This window comes from Syngnathoides biaculeatus, chromosome 12 (genome assembly GCF_019802595.1).
Source record: "Syngnathoides biaculeatus isolate LvHL_M chromosome 12, ASM1980259v1, whole genome shotgun sequence".
In the NCBI taxonomy this organism is placed as follows: domain Eukaryota; kingdom Metazoa; phylum Chordata; class Actinopteri; order Syngnathiformes; family Syngnathidae; genus Syngnathoides; species Syngnathoides biaculeatus.
Window position 1 is genome coordinate 23,498,172 of NC_084651.1, and position 6,779 is coordinate 23,504,950.

General features: G+C 40.0%; 1 long non-coding RNA gene across 2 annotated transcripts in view; it reads right to left on the reverse strand.

Moving 5' to 3' along the window:
* Positions 1-2,717, reverse strand: part of LOC133510173 (uncharacterized) — a 31,702-nt gene extending 28,985 nt beyond the window's left edge. For both annotated transcript variants that reach the window (XR_009797542.1, XR_009797541.1), the window contains exon 1: positions 2,339-2,717. This is a non-coding gene — a long non-coding RNA (uncharacterized LOC133510173). The remainder of the gene's footprint in view (positions 1-2,338) is intronic.
* Between the last annotated feature and the right edge of the window lie 4,062 nt (positions 2,718-6,779).

Genomic DNA, 6,779 nt, shown 5'->3' on the forward strand with positions numbered 1-6,779 from the left:
TACTTCGGGACAGTCCCTTAGCCAATTGGGGCGCAGAACACTATGTGGGGGTTTCCTTTAGCAAATCAGGATACAGAAGATAATCCGCATTCATATGCTGTTTGAAAAAAATAAAATAAATAAAAAGCTTGCTACACTCTTAAAAAAAAAAAAAAAAAATCACAATAAAAGTCTGTGTAATAGTGATGCCGCATAAAGTGAACTGCGTTGCACCGAGGGAATATTGTAATTTTAAAGGGTTTTGAATATCTTATTATTTTCACAAAACTACAATTACATCTTTGGAAGTACCACCCTATCATATATAGATTACATACAAACAACTGGACACTGTTTCTCATAAGGTATGCTATGACAACAAAAATACGACCGAACACCAACACACCCTACTACTTTTCTTTATAACTAAAATGAAATTGTGGTAACTTGGCTACTTGGATTCTTGTATAGTCATGCAGGGCCTCCATTCTACTGGTTATAGGTCAGTTCCACAATTAAGCCTGTCAGAATGTAAGTGCATTATGAGTCCCCATACATTTGTACTTATCCATAAAAATTTAAAAACTTAAGCACACACAAAATGACAGCGTTTTCTGAATGAATTATTTACCAAGTTACTCAATGTGCTTTCCACTAAGAGTGGGTTAATATATTGGTAATACGTAACTACACGTAAGGACACTTCCCAAAGTAACCTTGACGTAAATAACAGCTGCGGTCCAAATCTACAACATAAAGATTCTGCAAACAGCCTTGACCTTTATTTCTTAAAAGTTTCCAATTTTTATCAGTGAGAAGCCTCCTTCCCTTCTTCCTTTCCTTACATCAGTTCTTGTCAGAAATTTAATAGACCTCCAAAGAGTCCAAACAGTATCCTGAAAACTAACAGAGCTGGTGGGCCGTATAACCAGAACTTCGATTATTAACACTGTTGACTCCTAATGGATTACCGGGTACAAAGCAAGTTAATGTTCCTTGACACTCTTTGGATACCTTGCAGAAAAAAGTTCTTTGGTCTCCCTGAAGATTTAATATTATAAAGGGAGGTTAGAATAGTAGCCAGCAATTTTTTCATTTTGTTTCATGCACTCAAATACTAGCTTTTTTGTTTTCAAGGGTGTAGCACTGCATCATGCCTGTCATTACTATTTCAAGACATTTTTTACCAGCGTTTAAAGTAAAAGTTACTAACATCCACTGACAATATGCTGTGTGACTTATTTTCCTAACCCTATACTACATACAGTGAATAAAATATGTCTTAAAAATATGTAGATGGGTTTCTTCATTCCATTTTTTCTTTTATACTGTATCCCTCAACTTGCCTCCATTGTACACTATCTAGCAGTACATATTTGTAAAATTTTTAGGCTGTGAATAATGCAACCGAAATAGAATTCACCTCTGCACCCTTTTTCCTTCTCCCTGGCAAATAACACATTCTGGGATGGGCTGAGAATTCAGGAAGTGACTCTTGCCATCTCTATGGCAACACAGAGGTCAACCCAGCAAAGCCGGAGACCCCTCCTCAAACACAGAGCACAGAGGCCCAGAGCTCCGGATCAACACAAACGCAGCTCCCGCACTCTCACACATATAACCAAACTGTAATAAACTGCACCAAAGAAGTACAGTACCTGTGACAGTAACAGTATACCACATGAAAATTAAAAGGTTCTGCGCCAACAGAACTGCAGTTATGATGGTTATTAATTGTGTTGTTCTACTGAAAAAATTCTGACAATGTGTAACTGTTTCAGGTATATAGATCATTAGTTCTCTTGTTGGAATTACACTTAGCTACTCTCACTGCTTCTTCCAAACTCTTAGAGAGCTGGGAACCAAAGCAGTCATCGTCCCAAGGGAGGAAAGAGAAGAGACATTAATAGGCACCACTCTGAGGACAAGGTTTACTTCTTTGGTACTTTTAACATGCAGAACCCATAGTGATCTTTTGGATAAAGTCCCCATTGAGCAATCAAAAGCCAAAGAAGCCTGAAGAGATGCAAAATCCACCCACCAATTCATTCTGTACCGATCAAGAGTGGTAAACAACTAGAATTTTTTAAAAACAACAACAAAGACATTACAGTTGTCCTTTGCGCATAATGTAAAATATAGTTCGATCCGAACTTCCCTGCCATTAAAAGGAAACCGAGGAGAACCGTCTTGGAATATGATGGGAAAAAACATTTAGAAACTAGTGGGATTAGTAATTTACAGGACAGCAAAAATTAAATAGACACATAAGGCATGTACTACACTCGAGAAGTCAGAAGTCAGTATCATCAAACGTTGCTTGAAATATTAAAAGTACGGAAAATAGTCGCGAACTCACCAAGTACTTCAACACCGTTGTTGAGTTGGGACAGAGGAACAGCTTTGTTTATAGGGATGTTATAGCAGTTTCCGTTCCTTGAAAAGGTTATTTGAAATGAGTATGATTGTCAAGATGCCTTAGACGCTCTAAAGCAAACTTCGGTCTTCTTTAAAAGCAGTCGGTCACTTGTCCTTCCCGACTCCATCGCCCAAAGATGAACTAAGTGTTCATCGTTGCGTTTCGAAAAGCTGGATTCTCCGGAAGACTTTGAATCGATGCATACATCACGTCTTACTCAAAGGCAACTTCTTCTCGGAAAGTCTGTCATCCAAATTCCCAAAATAATTTTGTTGCTGCAAGATTGTACGGCGTCCTGCCCCCTCCTTCGTACCGACCAGCGTACAATTATTAGCATGTTAGCTTCAAAGCTATTCAACTTCCGGCTGGCATGGTTTTCGTCAAAATAAGAACTCTTTTTTTTTTCATTTTTAGCCATCCATCCATTTTTGTCCAGCTTGTTGTACTATGACCTGTGGCAATCAATGGAAGTTGATTCCATTAACTACATTTAATGTTTATAAACAGCACTTCAAATGTACAGTAATTCAGACTGAAAAAACGTTAATACACTTTTATTTTTAAATCAATGTTTCGAATGGAAAAGGATGGAATGGGAAATGGGAAAGAGTAGTGGAGGCTAGACTCAGGACAGAAGTAAGTATCTGCAAGCAACAGTATGGTTTCATGCCTAGAAAGAGTACCACAGATGCATTATTTGGCTTGAGGATGCTAGTGGAAAAGTACAGAGAAGGTCAGAAGGAGCTACATTGTGTCTTTGTGGATCTAGAGAAAGCCTATGACAGAGTACCAAGAGAGGAACTGTGGTACTGCATGCGTAAGTCTGGTGTGGCAGAGAAGTATGTTAAAATAGTACAGGACATGTATGATGGCAGCAGAACAATGGTGAGGTGTGCCTTAGGTGTGACAGAAGAATTTAAGGTGGAGGTGGGACTGCACCAGGGATCAGCTCTGAGCCCCTTCCTGTTTGCAGTGGTAATGGATAGGCTGACAGATGCGGTTAGACTGGAATCCCCTTGGACCATGATGTTCGCAGATGATATTGTGATATGCAGTGAAAGCAGGGAGCATGCAGAGGAACAATTAGAAGGATGGAGACATGCATTGGAAAGGAGAGAAATGAAGATTAGCCGAAGTAAAACAGAATATATATGTGTGACTGAGAGAGGTGGAAGGGGAAGAGTGAGGCTACAGGGAGAAGAGATAGCGAGGATGGAGGACTTCAAATAATTAGGGTCAACAATCCAGAGTAATGGTGAGTGTGGTAAGGAAGTGAAGAAACGGGTCCAAGCAGGTTGGTACAGCTGGTGGAAGGTGTCTGGTGTGTTATGTGACAGAAGAGTCTCAGCGAGGATGAAGGGCATAGTTTACAAAACAGTGGTGAGGCCGGCCATGATGTACGGATTAGAGACGGTGGCACTGAAGAAACAACAGAAAGCAGAACTGGAGGTAGAAGAAATGAAGATGTTGAGGTTCTCGCTCAAAGTGAGCAGGTTGGATAGGATTAGAAATGATCTTATTAGAGGGACAGCCAAAGTTGGATGTTTTGGAGACAAGATTCGAGAGAGCAGACTTCGATGGTTTGGACATGTTCAGAGGCGAGAGAGTGAGTATATTGGTGGAAGGGTGCTGAGGATGGAGCTGCCAGGCAAAAGAGCGAGAGGAAGACCAAGGAGAAGGTTTATGGATGTGGTGAGGGAAGACATGAGGGCAGTTGGGGTTAGAGAGGAAGATGCAGGAGATAGGCTAAGATGGAAAAAGATGACACGCTGTGGCGACCCCTAACGGGACAAGCTGAAAGGAAAAGAAGAAGAATGTTTCGAATGGTCATTCATAAAGCTAAGACTACTTCCTTCAGGGCTGTCTCACACAGTAAACTCAGTAGCAAAAACCCTGTAATCTAACAACAATTTCAAATGTTAACCCCCATTATTACATTCTTCATGCAATTATTGCATTGTTTAGACACAAAATGAATCCAGATTCAAATGAAAATACTCTTGTCAGAATAATTTCACAAAGAAGTGTTCTGCAGTTTCCTGAAGACTGTAAATCACTGATGTCTAACTGATGATCATATACCATAAATGATAACATTAAAATATTATAGGCCTTTTTGTGTTACAAAACTTGACATATAGTTGAAAAACCCATCCTTGATTTCTGATTCCAAATCTAGTTCATAAATTAATGTAAATGAGAACAGGCAATTTAACATTTTTATGGTTTCACAGTCATAACGGCCCTCTGACGGAAACCTTGACTATGATGTGGCCAGCAACAAAAATGTGTTTGACACCCCTGCTTTAAATGTTGTAACTATCCATCCATCCATTCATTTTCCATACTTATGCTTACTCGGGTTGTGTGCTGACTGGGCCACCTTGAACTGGTCACCAGACAGTTGAAGAGCGCATATGAGCAAACAACCTTTCAAATTCACATTGACAGGCAATTTAAAGTCTCCAGTCAACCTCCCAGGCATGTTTTTGGCATGTGGAAAACAGGAGCACCCGGAGAAAACCTCCGTAGACATGTGGAGAACATGGAAAGTCCACATAGGAAAGGCTGGTTTGAACCTGCAACCTCACATCTGTGAGACACAAGTGCCAATGTCATTCACCGTGCCACATGCTGTGACTAAACCAACATAATTTCAGGACATTTTACGAGATATACTTGAGTTACCATCTTGTAAAACAAGTACGATATTGCGTGTTGGCTTAGAGTACTCATAACTAAAAAGCCATAAAATAATTTGTCATGTTGTTACTATCCCAGACCAGTGTAAAATAATGTTTAATAGCCTGATCAGAAGTTTTTCAAACCTTAGCATTCACTTTTAAATGAATAAATTGACAGGCCTTTTTGATATTATATATATATATAATTTTTTTTTCATTTGGAATAGTTTCCAGTTAATGCCATGACAAGTGTGTGATCATTTCCTGTACTGTATGTGGAAAAATTAATAGGATATTGTTTGGAGGTCACCGGTAGAGTGTATATCAACTCACACCCACATCTCACTGGTGCTTTCAGTGTAAACACTTCAGACATTCAGCCACTGGTTTACTGTATTTGATTTGTTTTTAGGCTTACAGTTGATACGCAAAACATAAAATAAATAATAGAAAGAAGAGGGCTGTGGAAAAACCCAACAGTAGCATACGGGCCTAGTTACTAAGCTTATTGTGTTAACGTCGACAAGCATTCCCCCTCAGCTTTTCATCCTTTAGTGTTCTTGTTCAGCATTATTAGTGGGTTTAATAGTGCAAAGTGGTACATACAGGACTGCATTGAATGGCCATTTCTTGTCTTTTGGAAAACATGGTAGGTAGAGCCAATATATATAATATTAGCTTGGTATTACTCGTATAGTTCGTATTTTTTCAAAATACAGGAAAATTTGTGATTTGAGATCACCACAATGTTTCCCACAGACACCTTCTGGATTTTGATATGCAATCTTGAAAGCACAACAGCAGTAGGAAAGTTTGTAAATTACAAACCTGAATTCCATTGAAGTTGGGACATTGTCCATCCAGCCATCATCTAAGCCACTTATCCCCACAAGGGTTACAGGAGTGCTATAGCCTATCGCAGCTATCTATGGGTAGGAGGCAGGGTACACCCTCAACTGGTCGCCAGTCAATCACAGGTCACATAGAAACAATCAGTTGCACTCACAATCACACTCAAGGCCAATTTAGTCTTCAATGAATCCAGGTTTTTGGGATGTGGGAGGAAAACGCAGTGCCCGGAGAAAACCCACATAGAGAAGAACATGCAAAGTCCACACAGGTGGGGCCAGTATATGAACCTCAGTCCTCAGAGTTGTAAGGTAAGTGCTCCAACTAGTTTGCCACCGTGCCACCCAGTTGGGGCATTGTGTAAAATGTAAATAAAAACAGAATACAAGGATTTTCTAATCCTTTTCAACCTATATTCTTTTGAATACCCTATGAAGACAAGATATTCACATTTTCTCATGAAACTCTGTGTAGGCAGTGGCCCCACAGTTCTGAGAACCTGGGTTAAAATCTCGGTCCCGCCTGTATGGAGTTTGCATATTCTCCCCGTGCCTATATGGGTTTTCTCTGGGTACTCCGGTTTCCCCCCACATCCCAAAATCGTGCGAAATCAATTGGAGATTGTAAATTGACCCTAAATGTGATTGTGAGTGCTGCTGTTTGACTTGACACAACTGCAAGCGTTATTTACAGAGATTCTGCAAATTAACTACACCAAATTTACAACTGAAAATTTGTGAGGCTTGGCTTCAGTCAGAACTCACCAAAGGTGGGAGAGATAACCATGCATCCATCCATTTTCTGAGCCACCTTTCCTCTCAAGGGTCAGAGGAGTGCTGGAGCCTATC